Raw genomic sequence first — 18,867 nt, 5'->3', positions numbered from 1 at the left:
GAAGAGGAAGAGGAAGATAGGGTTGGACGCAGCTCAGTGGTACAGTGCTTACCTAGCATGTAAAAAGGCCCTGGGTTCAATCCTTGGCACCACAGAAAAAAAGATATTATCAAGTCACAAAGCCATTAAAATAAGAAAAGTAACATGACTAACGGTTTCACTAAAAGAGAGATGTATCTGAGACCAAGAAAAAGCTTTCAACAGAAAAATAAGACCACTGTTCACAGTTGTCCAAAGCCATAATCCACAGATGAGAAAATCTATTTTGATCTACAAAAGTTGCATAAAATCAATGAGACTGAAAGAAAATTACAAAGAAACTTTTAAAAAATTCTTATCTAGTATTCACCCAATCAAGGAAATGAAAAATAAGCATATAAACTATTAAGTAATATGACTGAATTCAGGCCGCCCTTCTGCCATTTGTTTTCTATGTATCTGTCTCTTTGCTCGTTTCTTCATTCTTTCTTGCATTCCTTTGGATTACTACTTTTTATTATCACATTTTAAGTTTGTTATGAGATGTATTTCTCTCACTTTTAGTGATTGTTCCATGACTGTAGTATGTTTAAGTTAACCACATTCCTTGGCCTGGGGGTGTAGCTCCGTGGCAGAGTACTGGCTTAGCATGCATGAGGCTTTGGTTTGGATCACCAGCACTGCAAAAAATAAGTAACAATCACATTCCACTTAGAGTTAATATAGTGCTGCCTCTTGAAAAAGGTAAGAGTCACACATCACTACAGTTTTATGCAGCTTTGCTCCATTCTGAGTACTGTTCTAAATACAGATTACATTTACGTATGTTAAAACACTTCCAGTACAGTATTAGTTTAGCTTTCAACATGCTACCTTCAAATACTGAAAAAGATAAAATATATTTTATATTAACATATTGTTTAAATTATTTTTTCTATATCTCTTTTCTTCTAAGATTATTACATATACATCAGTGGAAACATATAAGATGACCAAATATGTTAGTAACAGATAAAAACTTTAAAGAACTCATTAAAATACGTTTAAAAGTTTAAGGAAAATGTGTATATTAAGAGAAGAGAAAAAAAGAGTATGTAAAAAAAGTGATAAAAATGGTCAGTTTACCAAGCAAATGTAACTTTTAGATATGCTCCAAAATATATGAAGCAACCACTGACAACATTGAAGGGGAAAAATAAACATTATGATAATAGTTGAATACTGTCAGTAATGGATAGAAAAAGATTAGTAAGTACATCAGTACTGTAGACCAACTGCATCTAAGAGACATAGAGTACACTGTGCTTAGTAACCAATAATGCGCATGTTCTTAGTTGCAAATATAAAACTGTCCAAGGTAGACCATATGTTAGACCACACAATGTCTTAATAAATTTTAAAGAAGATCATACAAAATAGTTTTTCTGATAATAAAGGAATGACAACTGTAATCCCAGCATTTGGGAGGCTGAGGCAGGAGGATTATTGTGAGTTTGAGGCCAGTCTGGGCTACAAAGTGAATTCAAGGCCAGCCTGCACTGCATAGTGAGCCCTTGTCTCATGAAGACAAAAAGAAAAAAAAAGAAAGAAAATTGGTACCAGAGAAAGGGGGTCATTTCTATGATGCCTGGCCATGTGGTTCAGAAGCCTTTAGGACTGCTTTGTGGGAAGAGTCTGTCAAGGTTTAGAGATGCAGGCTAGGGATGCCCTAGAATATTGTTAAGTAGACTTCAACAGGTGATTCTGATCTGAGCTCAGAAGACCAGAATGTTGATACAAATGTGGTCTGCAAAGACTGGGCTCGTAAGGTTTCAGATGGACAGAAGTATACTAATGGAAACTGGACTAGAGAGGATTTGTGTCACAGGCTAGCAGAGAATGTGTGTATATTTTTTCCAAGCTCCAAAACCTTGTGTGAGGTTCAGTTGAAAGCCAACCGGCCAATTGGTCTGGTGGAGGACATTTCAAGGCTGTACAACATTTAGGCTGTGCATGGTTACTTCTAGGCACTTTTACTCAGATTTACCATACGAATTGGGAGCAAAAAATAGAGCTGAAAGGTTTGTAAAACTTTGAGTTTAGCCAGGAAAGAAGAAAATATAAAGCTGGGGCCAAAGAAGGTGTGTTTGCTGAAGAGGTTAGCACCAGTTAACAGAAGAAAATACTTTGAACTGGAACAAGCAGAAAGATCTCTTGAGGACATCTTAGAAATCAGCAAGAGTTCACCCTCACAGGCTCGAGGGTCCAAAAGTATAAACCTTCGAGAAAAGGGCCTTTGGGACCTAGCTCAAGAAGGCTGCCTAGCAAATTGATTCCACAGTATTCATTTTCCTATGCTCAATTTACTGGCACTCATAAGCTGATGGATCTGTGGTCCAAGGGGCCCAGTAACTGCTTGAGTTGGTGTCAGACCTTGGTGACACATGATGATGGTTTTATAAGGATACAGGGTCACAGCGACTTCCACTCAAACCTCCAAGGAAGGCCTGGGAGGTCATGGACTATGTGGTATGTTTAGAATCTCTGCTAGAAGCCCCTCAGTGAGTGATATATGAAGCCATGGGAGTGAGGCAGAAGCTGCAGTAGATTCTTGGAGGCTGGAAATACCAGGAATGTGGAATATCTACCAAGGAAAGTTGCAAGGACTGAGCAAGCCAGCCTAGGAGAGAGGCCATGAGGCTACAACCAGCAAGACCACAGAGATGGAGCAGTCCAACCCTCTAGAACTCACAGGTGCCCTGGACAATAGAAAGAGACCACTAAGCAGGGTGAGCAATTAAACAGAGGGGAAAAGTAGAGAACCAACACAGGAAAATAACATGACAAAGATAAGCCAATACATATCAGTTATAACCATCAATGTAAATATCCTCAATTCTCCAATAAAAATAAACAGATTGGCAGAATGGATCAAGAAACAAGATTCAATAATATGCTGCATAGAAGAAACACATTTAACTCAAAAAGAAACGCATAGACTGGAAGTCAAAGAATGGAAAACAACACTCTATGCAGCAGGAACCCAGAAAAAAGCAGAAGCTATACTTTTTAAAAACAATGTGACCTTCAAAGCAAGAATGATCAAAAGAGATAAAGAAGGTCACTACATACCTGTTAGGGGAAAACTTCAAGAGGAAGAGATAACAATCATAAATATGTATGCAACAAATATGGGAGCACCCAGCTATATAACACAAATATTAACAGACATGAGAAATCAAATGAACAATAACACAATTGTAACAGGGGACCTTAATACCCCATTGTCACAAAGATAGAACAAGAAGGCAAAAAAATCAGCAAAGAAATAACAGAACTGAAACAAACTTCTTAACAAATGGACTTAGCCGATATTTACAGAATATTCCACCCAACATTGGAATACACCTTCTTCTCATCTGCATGTTCTCTAAAATAGACCATATACTAGCCCATAGAACAACCTTAAGTAAATGCAAGGGAAATGAAATTATCTCATGCTAATTATCTGACCACAGTGCAATGAAACTGGAAATTAATAACAAAAGAAACTGCAAAAACTCCATAAACACATGGAAATTAAATAACATCTTCCTGAACAACCAATGGGTCACAGATGAAATTAAAGAAGGAATTAAACAGTATTTACAATCAAATGAAAATGCACCTACAATTTATTGGAACCTGTGGGATACAATGAAACCAGTCCTAATTGGGAAATTTATAGGAATGATTTCTCACATCAGAAAAACAGAACAAGCACAAATAAACAACCTAATGCTGCACCTCAAGCTTCTAGAAAAAGAAGAGCAAGTCAAACCCAACGCCCATAGAATGGAGGAAATTATAAATATCAGAGCAGAAATCAATGCAATTGAGACTAAGAAAACAATAGGAAGAATTAATAAAATTGATAAACCCTCAGCCCACCTTATTAAAAGAAGGAAAGAAAAAACTCAAATTCATACAATGAGGAGTGAAAATACTACAGATCCTGTGGAAATTCAGAAGATCATCAATACCTACTTTGAAAATCTTTACTCTCATAGGATGGAAAACAAAGAAGAAGTGGACAGATTCCTAGAAATGTATAAACTACGAAAGCTGAATCAAGAAGATATAAAAATTCTGAATGACTCAATATAAGTTAATGAAATCAAAAACATAATTAAAAACTTATCAACAAAGAAAAGCCCAGGTCTTGATAGATTCATGGCTGAATGCTACAAGACATTTAGAGAAGATTTAACACTAATATTCCTGAAACACTCCAATGAAATTAAAAGGGAAGCAACACTCCTTAATTCATTGCTGGAGGCTAGTACTACCCTGATACCAAAACCAGAGAAAGACCCAACCAAAAAAGAGAACTACAGGTCAGTCTCTCAAATGAACAAAGATACAAAAATCCTCAATAATATTTGAGGGAACGGATTGCAACAAATCATCAAGAAGGTTACACACCATTACCAAGTGGTATTCATCCCAAGAATGCAGGGATGGTTCAACATATGCAAATCAATAAAGGTATACACCATATTGACAGAACCAAAGACAAAAATCACATAATTATCTCAATAGATGCAGAAAAAGCTTTTGATAAAGTCCAATACTAATTCATGATGAAAACCTTATAGGAAATTGGAATAGATGGTCTTTATCTCAATCTGATAAAAAGCTGTCTATGACAAACCAATAGCCAACATCATACTAAATGCACAAAAAGTAAAAGTTTTCACTCTAAAATCAGGAACAAGAAAAGGATGTCCACTATCATCACTACTATTCAATATAGCTCTGGAAACATTAGCCATAGCAATTAGACAAGACAGAGAAATAAAAGGAATATGGATAGGAAAGGAAGAAGTTAAATTATCATTATTTGCAGATGACCTGGTACTCTACATAGGAGACCCCAAAACCTCCACCAAAAGAATTGTGGAATTACTAAGCAAATTCAGTAGCATAGCTGGATCCAAAGTAAAAAATCAATAGCATTCCTGTACACAAACAACAAACTCACTAAGAGAGAAATTAGGGATAGTAATATGCAATATAATAACTATTAATTTCCTATTAGCTTGTTTTGAAGTTCTGTAACATTTTAATTGTTTTTTCTCTTTAAAATAAAAATTCAAATTCTACCCAGATATCAAATTACATATGGAAATGACTTGTGATAGATATTGCACTTATATGTAGAAACTATACATATAAATCTTCTAGAAGAAAATTTAAAAGAATATATTTACAAACTTAGGGGAAGCAAAGATTTAAAAGTGAGCTTGCAATAAGCACTAAAAGTGAAAGAATCAAACACTGCATTGAACTTGATCAAAATTAAAAATATTTGCTTATGAGAAGACAAAATTTAAAAGAAACAAGAGCCAGGGATGTAGCTCAGCAGCAGAAGTGCCTGCTTGGTAAGCACAAGGTCCTGAGTTCAATTCCCCGGTACAAAAAAAAAAAAAAGCTTAAACGAAAAGAGAAAAGGAGTAGTGCCTGATTTTTTAATCGGTATGGGTATTCTTTGGGGCAGCTGAAAATGTTTTAGAATTAGATAAAGATGATAGTTGCACTATACAGTGAAATACTCAATATCACTGAACAATAAGTTTTAAAATGTCTAATTTTATATATGTGAGTTTCATCAAGAAGAAAAGAGTAGGAGACACAGAAGGAAGGTGAGACAAAAGAAAAGGCAGAATGAACAGGAACTGTAGATTAGTCACCGGAAATGACGTGTCTGCAGTTGACAGCACATGCACGTTAGAAGGGAGACTTTTGGAAAGAGGCATGTGGATAAGAGAGAAGGGAGAAGAAAGGGAGCGGGGATGATGGGATCGAACACAATTTAAGATGTATTAAATGCACGTTCTTGTTTCTCAAAATAAACCTCCCCATGTTCTAGAAAAGAAAAGAAAAATGCAGTAAAGAATTACAGAAAAAAGAAAAGGAAAACTGGCTATCTATATGCAGAAGATTGGAGCTGGACTCGTATCATTCACCACCTACTGAACTAAAATCTAGATGGACCAAAGATCTAAACATTAAAATGGAAACAATAAACGTCTAGAAGATAAGACAGGCAAAAATCTTGAAGTCATAAGTATAGGGAAGGATGTTTTGAACAGGATTCCATTCACACAGGAAATATGAAGAGTCAACAAATGAGATAATACTAAATTAAAACGCTTCCTCATAGCAAAGAAAACAATCAGCAGAGTAAAGCAACTGCATATAAAAATGGGAAAATGTTTATGCCAGCTATTTCTCAAAGGCCTAATATCTAAAATGTACAAAGAACTAAAAAAAGACCACCCAGAAGAAAAGATGCAATAAAAAATGTGAAATTGAAATGAATAGACAATTCTCTGAAAAAAGAAGTAAAAATGGCCAATAAACATATAAAAAATGTTCAACATCTCTGACCATCAGAGAAATACAAACTAAAACAACACCAATCTCATCTTACACCAGAAAGAATGGCAATCATCAATCTTAACAGATTCTGGCATGGCTGTGGTGGAAAAGGAACCCTTCCTTAACCCTTCTACGTTGTTGATGAAAATGTAATTTAGTATAACCACTATAGAAATTAGTGGGGTATTTCTCAAATAATTTAAATTAAAACTTATATTTAACCATGCTATTCCCCTTTTAATTATCTTCCCAAAAGGGCTAAAGATGTCATATTACACAGGTACATGCTTGCAAATGTTTATAGCAGTATAATTGATATTAGTCAAATCCTGGAATTAGCCAGGGTATCTATCAGCAGACAAATGGATGAAGAAAGTAGAATATCTATACACAATGGAATACTACTTAGCTAGAAAGAAGGATAAATTTGAGACATTTATAGGAATATGGGAACAACTGGAAAATAAAATGTTAAGTGAAAGAAATGAGGGACAAGTTTAAATACCATATTGTGTCTCTCATTTGAGTAAGGCAAAGCGTAAGTAAAGAGAAAAGTAAGGTTTGGTACAGGGAGAAAGATCTCTTGCAAGTGAGAAGAGGCCCCAGATATCAAGGGCAAGCAAAGACAGGGGATGAGGAGAGGTGGCTGTAAAAAGATTTCAGATGTGTCATGCACGTGTACCAATACCTGCAATGAATGCAGGCATAGTATGTCATACATATGAATGAAAAATAATAATTATATTAGCAGTAAGAGTGAAAATGGAAATGGGAAAAGAAGATTTAGGGTGAGGGAGTAAGGTGGGTGATGATGGGAAGGGGAATAAAAAAGCAGCAAGGTATGCTGAATACGTGTGTCTATCCCCTGAAATGAACGTAAAGTTCATGTACTGCAAACATATACTAACAAAATAAATTTTTAGAAAGAATTGAAGAAAAAAGGAAAGAAAGGAAAATGAAAAATAGGAAAGAAAAGAAAAAGATAAAAACTACTACATGGAGAAATATTTACAATACATCTATTGAGCAAGAAATGTGTGCCCTAGCATTATAAAGAATCTTTACAATGAAGTATAAATAATCAAAATTTTAAAATCTGAAATATAAGAATACTACAAGCAATTCTTATAGAGGAGAGGCACTGAATAAATAATATATCCACAAAGTTAAATTCCAGCCAAAACAAAATGAGAAATCTCTCTTTGAATATATTTCACATAGCACCTGCCTGGTGAACACAAGGTCCTGAGTTTGATTACTGGTACAAATAAAAAGAATTGTATTTCAAATTGAGGACACAAAAAATGTATTATGTGGCACTTATTTAAATAGATAAGAGTTAAGAAACTAACAATTTCCAATGTTGATGATAATGGACAGTAACTAAAAATTTCACATGTCACTAATTGGGGGTAAGAATAACTTTAGAGGATACTTTGGCAGTTTTCTGTAAAGTTAAGGTAGAATCTATTTATGATCAAGCAATTTCATTGTTAGGTAATTACATAGAAGATATACTGACATTCTAAATAGCTAAAAAACAGGAACAGCTGATGCTCTTCAATAGAAGACTGAACAAACTATAATAAGTTCATGCAATCAGATAGTTGTGAAGAAAAACTTTTTAAAACCTATTCATATGAGAATAATATCAATGAATCTTAATAGCATTATGAACAGTGGAAGAAGTCAGACATATATTATTTTGTTCTATTCATATCAGTTTCAAAGACAGGCAAAACAAATCTATTATCATAGAAGTCAGAATATTGTTTCCCATGAAAATTTGCTTGGGGAAGAAGCAGCAGAGTAAAATCTCAAGCGTTAACAAAAGTAAAATTTAATCTCCTACATTTGCTAGCACTTTTTTTTCCTTCTCTTGTGATAGGTATTGCAAAGTCACTAAATTGTTCAGGGTGGGTTCACACTTGCAGTCTTCCATCCTCAGTCTCTCAGAGTACTAGAGTTATAGGTATGAACCACCATGCCTACCGAGTAATGGTTATTTTAAGAAAATTCATTGAATTATACAGTTAAAATCTATGCATTTAATTATTTTTTTCCCTATGTAAAGACACAAATTACTAAAAGTAGAGAAGCTTTTCATATATTTATGTATAATAATTTGCTGTAAATACCAAAATATTTATATATTACATGTAATAAAGTTACAGAACAGTATTAAATTATATGTGCATATGTATCTATATACACACATCTTGAGGTATAGAGGAATGTGCGTGTCCATCTGTCTGTCTGTCTTTCTCTCCAAACAATAGTTATCTCCAGGAAGGAGAAAGTGAGTGGCCAGGGAGGACAGAACAGAGAAGGTGAATTAGATATCATGAAATAGACTCATAAATTTTGTACTTAGTAATATGTTGTGCGATTTTAAAATAAATTATAAAAATGGTTCTGGGAAAAGAAAAGTATTATAATTTTTCTTTTAAAATAACATGAAGCAAAGTAAGTGAGGATCACAGTGGAAGCCAGGTTCCTGGTTCACTGTTCTTTTCATAGTCGTTGTGCTTATAATTATTCATAATGAACAGTTTTATAAATTGTACACCAGAACAAATCTTTCATGACGAAGGGTCAATAAATGGATTATATATGCTGCAGGTTTATTTGGAAAAGTAAAAGGAACACAGGTAAATATGTAGATAAATGAGGATATTTTAGAAAACTGATAAATTATACCAAAAACATGACTTTAGAGGGGAAGGGTAGTGATGTTACAAATACACTATTTAAAATATTTATCTAAAAAAGGCATAGATGAAATAACCAAAATTTCTTGCTAATGTACTTGAAAATCTGCATGGATTAAGATCTTGTAGAAGAAAAAAAGATTATATACAAGACACAAAACATAATTAAAACAACATATAAAAGATGAAAACTTGTCTGAGACAACCTCACTTCCATTATAAACAAGTAAAAATGAGGGAGAGTTCGGGTGATCCCACTGATGGGCTCACTTAACCACTGATGACAATGGAAAAGCTTTAAAACCTATTCTACAGCATAGGGTAAAAAGAAAATCCTCAAAATCATTTTAACATAACCAGATAATTTAATACCAAAACACGATGAAATTGCACAAAAAGGAAATTATAGATTAATTTCACTTAGCCATATACTTTCCAAAATTTCAAGTAAAAAGCCCAGAATTCAGCAGTAAATTAAAACAATAAAACATTTTGAAAATGAAATAGGGTTTGCTCCTGCAAAGGGTAAAAAGAAGTCTCAATAATAGAAAATTAATTCTTTTATGGTGATAAACATTTTAGAAGCTTAGTTTTTTTTTTTTCCCCCTCCGGTACCGGGAACCGAACTCATGACCTTGCGCTTGCCAGGCAGGCGCGTTTGCCGCTGAGCTAAATCCCCAGCCCCGGTGATAAACATTTTAAAAACAAATGGTACAGCTGTTTGTGAAAAAAAGCATTAATTGTATCTATTGGTTGGTATTGATTAAAATTCTTGAGACAAATATAAAAAGTAGAAAATTTTCCTTGTAATGCAACAGACTGAATTTCTTAACCATAAAGTTAAGATCTTACATCAATGATTAAAATAACTTACCTAGTGGGAATAAGAACTGATACCACCCCAGCAGAGTCCTGCTCAGTAAGATAAAACTGTAAACTGACAAATGAATTCAGTTTGCTCATTAGGCACTGATAAATTTTACCTAAGCAAACAGCTCACTTAGACAATACATAACTTGCTTGTCAAGACTCCCACTGAGGACCATATCACACCTTCGCGTCGACCTTCAAAGTACTGCATGATGAATTCTGTTCATTCCTATTCAGTTCCCCACCGCAGACCATATCCGTCCAGATCTCAACGCCCATATGTCCTACTTTGTAGATATTACTAAGCCCTGTTGAGGTGGTGTTTTCCCTTGCTGCGATAAGTTTATTAACTCAGTTTTGGTTGGTCATAGCTCTTTGGGGGAAATAGAACAGGAAAAATGTGCTGTTTAAACCCAAGAGTTATTCTACAGAAACCCATTTAAATCAAGGGTGGGTAATGCTTCCACAACTTGTTTAAGTGCTCTAAAAGTACCAGACTGTGGACTTTATCAAAATCAGGACCAATTGGCAGGGGAGAAATCAAAACTCAACATTTGCAAAGAATTTGGTATACATTTTGAAAAAAAATCTGAGAAGCAATGAGAAACAGTGAGGTGACCATGTACCCCCAAAAATAAAACTAAACTTCCAGATACAGAAAAACGAACAAACTAATAAATTAAAAGAAAATCCCAGTATCAAAGTGAAAATATTAACCACAATTCAAATTAATGAATGAAAAAGACATACCTTGTTCTTGGGTACGAAGACTTACTATTATTAAAGAAACCATTCTCCCCTAACTTAATTTATTAAAGTTGATGAAATTTCAGTCTAAACTGTAATTTCTTCCAACGAGAAGACAAATGAGACGGGAGGCAGAAGAAGAGACACACAGATCCATAGAACAGAAATGGAGCCAGTCACAGATGAGAATACAGCATATGTGCAAGATGGCATTACAGATAAATGGGCAATTATTGGCAAATAATCGCAAGTAATGGCAAATAACTTAGCAACTTTAAGTAGATTTCAAAAGAAAAAATTTCTCATGATTTAAGAATCTGAATTAAAAAAACACAAAAGAATTTAAAGTTAACATAGGTGAAGGATTTTATGGACTCAGTATAAATATCTTTCCAAAAATGACATGGAACTTAGAAGCCATAAAAGTGAACATGGTTATACTTGAACATATAACAACCATACACATTCTTATAACAAAAACAAAGTTTAAAAGTGTGTAAAAATATCTGTAATGATTAACAATCCAAAACTTATTTTACCAATAATAAATGTGCTTTTTGAAATCTGAGACTAAAACCTCCCCATACCCCCAAAATTGGACATAAAGAAGAAATTAAAAAATACAGATGGCTAATAAACATGAAAAAATGATCAAACTCAAAAACAAAAGAAATACAATTTAAGACAATAGTTTGGGCGATTGCACTGGCAAAGATTTTAAATATTTATAAAATCCATTTATCTGTGAGGTTGTGAGAAATTTGGCAATCTCATTCATTGCCATTAAAGTTATTAAACATATTTTAAAGGAAATCTTGCAATAATTCTCAAAATTTGAAGCGTGCACACCCTTAATCCCAGTAATTCAACTGCTGAGGAATTTTATTATGATATCATTGACAAAGCAGAATTGTTGATATGTAGGGAGGTTCATTGCACAGAAATTTGGTGCTAACATAAACATCTATGAATGAGAAATGCTTAAAACATTTAATTATATTTCATCTACAAAACAGTTATGCAGTCACTCAACAAATGACACAGATGTGTATATATTAGAAAATGCCCACTGAAAAGACTGATAAATGAAGGCAGTAATTTGCAGACGAATGTATTACAAGATGGACCCACTTCTAGACCCCCTCCCAAAAATAGCATGTGCACATCTATCCATTAAAAGAATGCACACACCTCCCTTAACAGAGGAAAACTATAGAATTGAAAGAGAGCAGGGAACCAATTTATATGTCAATTGTTTGGATATGCTTTGAATTTTGGGAAAAAAAATCATGCAGTTTCTTTAAATATATGCTATTTTAAAATTTATCCAACATGGCAAATAAAAATTATAAATGTATAGGAGCACTGAGAAATTCCACCATTTTGAGCTTCTTGTGCATTATTATTTCCTCTACTGAGGCTCCTGGGATTGAGTCAAGTGGCAGCAAGGGAAACAGTCACCATGCCCAAATTAAGGTCTCATCGATGACATCCCAACATGAGCATTTCTCAGTTAAGCATTTCTTATCTGCAGAAGGTATCCGCTGCCACGCAGGAAGGAAGGACGCTCCATGCAAAGGAAAACTGTCACTGTTTCGGTGAAGATGGCGGTAGGAGGAACAGCACCAACTGTAACTTATCACCCCATCTGTCACTGTAACTGTCACCTGCAAGGTCACAAAGGGAAGAATGAGCAAAAGTAAAAACACACTTCCAAAGCAGTCAGGGAGGCTACGAAAACCTTATTTATTACTCTCCTACATGTGCTGGAACACATGTTCCTAAAGTTCACAGAAAAAACCCTAGTTCCAGCCCTGGGGTGCAGGCTGTAGCCAGAAAAATAGATATTGCTGTTGCTTTTCGTCCTTGTTCTGGGCTGAAAAAAGTTAAGCACTCCCAAGCAACCTCAGATTTTGCGTCTTTCTCTTCCTGCCTGTATTTGACTCCTTAAAGCTCTACGCCACTCATTCCCTTGGATAACTATTTTGAATGAAACTATCTGTCACCCTTCCAACCTAACATACATTGAGACTGTGTCTCATGAATACATCAATTTTTTAGCAACACAATGCATCCAGCCTTGAAGATACTTAGCTCACTGGATGAGAGAAGATAAAGAAATTCTTTACGGTGACAGAAAACTTACAGAGTTGTAGAAAAGTCATGAAGGCATTTCTCTTAACCCATTATGTACTCTGGTCATTGGAGGCAATTAAGATGCACATAAAAGTCATCAATCTTCAAGAAATCAACATCTCATTTTATACCCAGACATGGCTTCTCCTAGGGACCAAGGACTATTCTAACTAAAACACTTACCTTCAGAGGGTTTGCAGGTGAAGAGTTTTATGAGTAATCTTCTTTCAAGGATTTACTGGTAGCAGTGATTCCCAGACCTCCCAGGAAGTCACTTTCTAAAGTAAAAAAAACAAGAAACATCACTTTCAAAGAAATAGGCAATGCAGCTGAGAACTTCACTCTTTTCTTCTCTCATATTGACTTTACTAGGAAACCACCTCTTTTTTACAGAGCTCTGAAACCATAACTGTCTGTTCTATACCGCTATAAATTTCAGAACCATCACCTTGATTCAGGGCTTTTCTCTCTTATTTTTTTGTTGTTTTGTTGTTTTCTTTCTGGTACCGGGAAACGAACTCACGACCTCACGCTTGTCAGGCAGACACTGTGCCGCTGAGCTAAATCCCCAGCCCCAGGGTTTTTCTCTCTTATGCATTTCTAACACTGAGTGGATTGCCTGGGTCCCACTAAAAATTATGTTCTTACTTTTAAAAAAATAATTTATCTTTACCTAGTTGGACAGGTTGCTTATAAAAAAAAATCACTCAAAGCAGTCTACTTATTTATCTTTTCTCAACAAAAGCTTGCTGGGAACTTATTCTATGACAAGCACTCTACAAGCTGTCCTATGTCACACACAGACACACAAAAAACCAAGCTAAAAATTATCTGGCTTAGCTTAGTGTGAAAGCTCTGGATTTAATCCTCAGTACTGAAAAAATAAAGTCCAACAGATGACTCAGTCATACTAATTTACTGGTTTTTTTTTTTATTTTTTGGTCTTTTTGAGACAGGGTCTCACTATGCAGTTCAAGCTGGCCTTGAGCTCACTTTGTAGCCCAGGCTGGTCTTGAACTCGCAATGATCCTCCTGCCTCAGCCTCCCAAATGCTGGCACTACAGGTGTGCGCCACCATGCCCAGCAATCATACTAATTTAGAGCTGAGAAATAATGGTCTGATTCAGTTGAGGGTAGGTTTTTTTTTTTTTTTTGAGGGTGGAATTACTGAAGAAAGATCCTGAATTTAGGAACACTTGTGATGGTCACAGAGCTGTAATTCACCATTACAGTAACCACATTCATCTAGCTCTTGGATGGATTTTTAATGTTGTTTGGCTGCAACCAAATTTCGTCCGGCTTAAGAAGAGCAAGATTCATCAACTCATATCCATCTGAGGTCTCTTCCCTATAAACGTAGTTCCTTGCCTACACAGTAATCATACCTGCAAGACAGTCCAAGAGACCAGAGGAGTGGACAGTCTGACTGGAAAGTAAGTTGCTACTCATGTTCTGGAACTAACATTTGGGAGTTAATGTAAGAGCCTGAACAACTGCCCCTCTTTTCTGGGCTCTATCTTCACCTGCCAGAACAAAAACAAGAGGGGAAAAACCATTTTAGGAAAAAATGTGCATATACACACACATACACACACCTGTGTGTACAAATAAGCCATACTCACACAAGCACACACACGTAAGCTAACAAAACGTCAGGTATGAAGTGTGAGTATCCTACAGAGTACACAGACTAGGCAAGATGGATGTTGCTAGTTCTCTGTGTCATGAGCACAAATATGCATGCTTTACCTTTCCCCATAAGGTCCAATGGACAGAGAGAGGAACAAGCTGATAATGATGAAAGCAGGACAAAACATCCTGTTCTATTAGCCTAAATGTTATAAAATAAAACTTTTACTGCTGTACATATGGCAACAAAAATATGGTCATTCTATCAAACTCAAAGGAAAGCTCCATCCCATTTGTCAATTCTATTGATAAATTATTTTATTTCAATCTCAGCTATTTTCACAAGACCATCTTTATAGGGAATGTGTAGGACAATAATATATAAATATCAAGAGAGATTATATTACATTAAATTACTCTTTAAAAAAAGTCTAAAATTTGCCCCAAAGCAATAATTTTGTGAAAGGATACACTCATGCACAATAATCAGAAGTGTCCTAACTGCTGTTTATCTAAAGACATCCACAAATATATCTACTTATGAATTTTTTAAGAATTTAAATATGACTAAAATGTCTGTATGTGACAAAATGAGGGACATATTTGATTACTATATTCAGAGTCCCCTTAAAAATACATAGAACAATGAATGGCTTAAATGTGACTTACTAATCACGGTTTTGTTGATTACCCAATGGACAAATGAGAAATAGTATACATCTCAATCAGATCTGCTTTCTAAGTCATCTGCAGGATACTATGTTAAATTTCACCAAATGTACTTATAGGTTTTCTTCTATAGTCCTGTGACCCATTAAGATATCTTCAACACTAGATTTATATAAAGTATAAAGTTGCACCTTTTACCTATAAAGAAAAGCCAAGCTAAAACATAATAATAATTAAAACTTGCATTTGTCTACTGTATATACATGTACCGATATAAGATTGCTGTCTGCTTTATTTCGTGTTCTTGCTTCCTGAAGTTAATAAACTTAGAAATATTTATCAACCTAGTAGTTTACAGTTCTATTTTCAAACATACTTTCCTCCAAATAATCTAGCTAAGATTTCAACATTTATTTTATAGAGCTTGTTCTCATCACATCTATATCTTTGTATCATATATTAATATACTAGCAGCTCTAAACAATTAGCATACAACAGGACTTGTTGATGTGACAGTGAAAATGTTTGTAATTCTATGCTGTCCATGTGTGGTTCTCTCAACACTTATCCATTGTAGGATAAGTCTTACCTACAAACATGCAATTCCCTGCCCTCCTAGTCACACCTGCAAGAGTATGAACACTCACAGAGATACACTCTAGCCTCATGTGGCTACCGAGCATGTAAAACGTGTCTAGTGTTACTCAACAACTAATGTTTAGAGTTTAATTTTAATTAATTCCTACTCAGACTTAAGTAGCCGCCTGTGTCTGGTGTCTTTTTAACTGCACAATGCAAGTACAGAGGTCACAAAAGAAAACTGTAAAACATTTGTAATATACACTCATACATACAAAAGATATAACTATCTGGAAAGATGACTGATCTTTGAAAATGTAGAGAAATATGTCAAAAAATAAAGTTTTTTCTACATTTCTAAAAAGAATATTTTTCTACAGCAGAATACAATCAAATTTATAAGTAAAAAGATTTTAATTGTTCAGAGTCAGAAACTCGAAATTCAGTACAACTTTCTAGGTGGATATTCTGTCTACCACTGGGTGGTATTGTTGAGAATAGTTTTAGACAAACTGTAGAAATCGTAAGTCTGCTCCTTGCCTAAGTATCTCAGGGGGCTATCTGAGGGTAGTCCACGAGTCTGCATGCAGAAATAGCTTTCTAAAGCTATTTTACTTTATATATTCTTCTCTTGGGGAAGCTGGGAAACGTGGTGTTTGTGGGTGAATCCAGCCTTGAATTATGCCACCTTGTTGCATAGACCTAGACCACGGGGCTTACAAACTAGATCCAGTCAGTGATAGGAGACCTCTGCTAAAGGCCCTTGGAGTGCTAGTGTTTACACTGCCACTGAAGTAGGGCAGTGCTCAGGTGGTGTTAGGGTGTTTCTTAGTGGTTTGCTTAGTGTACCAAGACACAGGTTTGGCCTCGGAAGGAAATAGTTAAAAATAACATTATAACAATAAGGAAGTGTTAATCAGACAACAAAATAATTGTTATATTTTGTTCAGATTACTATTAAAAAGAAAAATCTCACCATAAATCATCTTTTGAGGAGGTTGCAATGTATAATGGTTCCTGCTAGACAAAGGTCTGAAAATCCCTTGGGGCCAGAATAAACCTTTGGTATCAGATATATACTAAATTTGGTCCTAAAAGTTACTGCCCACAAATACGTGGATGTGGACCTGGGTCGGCTGAGCTTTCGGAATTGCAAATGCCTTTCCAACAGAAGACGCAGTTATTTCTTTCAAAGGAATCACAGGAACACATCTCTTAGGCAAAAGTTTAGGCTAATGTGCTGCAGAAGAAAAAGATACGAAGTGTCCTGAAATGGGAAAAGAAATACAGCCTTCTCATTCACTGTCTCCTCAAAGCTTGCTACTGCCAAGGGAGTCCTGATGAACTGTACCAATAGTACCGTTCACATCTGATTCTTAGGTTCAGATGAAAGAAACACTAATTTCTCTAAGTAAAACAGTGCTTCTGAGCCATTGCTTTTTTATCAACCTTGGATAATATTTTAGATATTTTTATTTTTTTTTTAATCCACACCATCTCTGCTCAAATTTTAGTAGGACACTTAGGCTATATGTCTGTCTATTCACATATCTCACAAGCCAGTAACATAACGAAGATTTTCTTTTTAAATCCTCAAGAACCATGAGGATTTTCATCCATGAGGATTAATAATTATGTTGCAAAGACATGCTGTTACAGTTTGTGTCTAGATGTCCCCTCAAAGGCTCTTGCAGTAATGGAGCGGGCTTCTAGAGTGTACGATTGATTCATGGTCCAGTGCTGGGGTTATGGGTGTGAGTGCTACACCTGCCCTGGGGCAGGGAGCCTGCATACAGTGTAAGGGAGGGAAAGAGTCTTGTTCACTAGCTCCTCCCTTTTTGCTCTTGCTATGTTTGCTGTTTTCCCACTGCCATGTGCCACCTGCCTTGGTGCCAGCTGAGTATGAACTGAAACCTCCACAGACTCCACAGACTTTGAGCTAAATAAACCTTTCCTTCCTTAACTCTGGGTGTCAGGTATGGTGTCTCAGCAATGAGAGAAAAGTAACTAAGACAAATGCTGTACAGTAACTTGAGAAAAATAACATATAGGATGTTCCAGCCTGTCATGAACTGTGTTTAGAGGTAGTTTCCCCTTCTCTTTGCTTTATTTTGGGATCACAAAGATGGAGAACACCCCTTCAATAATTAGGAGAGACACAAGATAGAAATAAAGATTGTAAGACAATACAGTGTTTACATATGAGGGTCTGATTTGTTTCACTTATGAGTATGGTCTCTAGTTGTGTCCATTTACTCACTAGTGTAAGAACCTGAAAAAGTGAATAAAATCTAAAAGGTACACTATATTTTGTGAAAAGAAAGAAACTGCTCAAAAGGAAAGAACAACTGGGATGAGGGAAAAGAGAAAAGAAAGAAGGGAAAAATATGTATATATGTATACACAGGATAGCTAAGATAGTTGTACTACTGATTTCTATTGTTTTATTGAAAGGAACACTTAATGCTTAATTGTGTGATCAGTCTTACATGCCTATATTTGTTTATCTGAGTAACCAATTTGAAGATATCAATATGTAGTACAACAACCATTGTTAATTTCCTATCACCTTGTCTGAAATTTTGTATTGCTTATATTGTCTTTGTGTTATTTTGTAAATGTCTGTGTGTCATTAATATGTTTTTGTTCTTTATTTTTAAAGCTAAAAAAAGGAAAATTAATAAAGATTGTATTATTTACAGGTCCTGGGGAGTACATGGCATGCATGGGGTCACACACATAGAGGTCAGAAAGCACAGAGAAACAGGGAAGGGGATGAGGTGGGAGAAAGCAAGAGGGAGAGAGAGGGGATATATCTGGCCCAGATCCACATCCACGTATTTGTTAGGAGTCAGAGACAGACAGACATCAAGGTCCTCTCCAAATAGCTTTCCCTTCAGGTTTTACTGATGAGTGTAAAGCAAGTGGGCATGAGTTCCAGGGGTTCACACTGTGACTGACAGACGGTCACTGTAGCACACCTGCACATTCTGCGTGGGGTGTGGGAGTCCACAGTGCCAGTCAAGGCAGCTGCATACAGCAGTGCCACTGAGAGTTCAAGGAAGATACCAAGATGTGCTAACCAGAGGCAGTTACAAAAGGCAGCCATGTGCACTGACTGCATGGAGCACCTGGTGAGAGGTAC

At 35.6% G+C, this 18,867-nt stretch overlaps 1 long non-coding RNA gene across 5 annotated transcripts in view; it reads right to left on the bottom strand.

Moving 5' to 3' along the window:
- Positions 1-11,057: 11,057 nt before the first annotated feature.
- Positions 11,058-18,867, bottom strand: part of LOC102025119 — a 36,581-nt gene continuing 28,771 nt past the window's right edge. For all 5 annotated transcript variants that reach the window (XR_260454.2, XR_260453.2, XR_260456.2 and 2 more), the window contains 3 exons: positions 14,231-14,368; positions 13,029-13,123; positions 11,058-12,376 (listed from right to left, as the gene is read on the bottom strand). This is a non-coding gene — a long non-coding RNA (uncharacterized LOC102025119). The remainder of the gene's footprint in view (positions 12,377-13,028; positions 13,124-14,230; positions 14,369-18,867) is intronic.

This window comes from Chinchilla lanigera, unplaced genomic scaffold (genome assembly GCF_000276665.1).
Source record: "Chinchilla lanigera isolate Chin_1 unplaced genomic scaffold, ChiLan1.0 scaffold00015, whole genome shotgun sequence".
In the NCBI taxonomy this organism is placed as follows: domain Eukaryota; kingdom Metazoa; phylum Chordata; class Mammalia; order Rodentia; family Chinchillidae; genus Chinchilla; species Chinchilla lanigera.
Note: the sequence above shows the minus strand (reverse complement) of the source record. Positions and strands in the feature narration are given on the sequence as shown.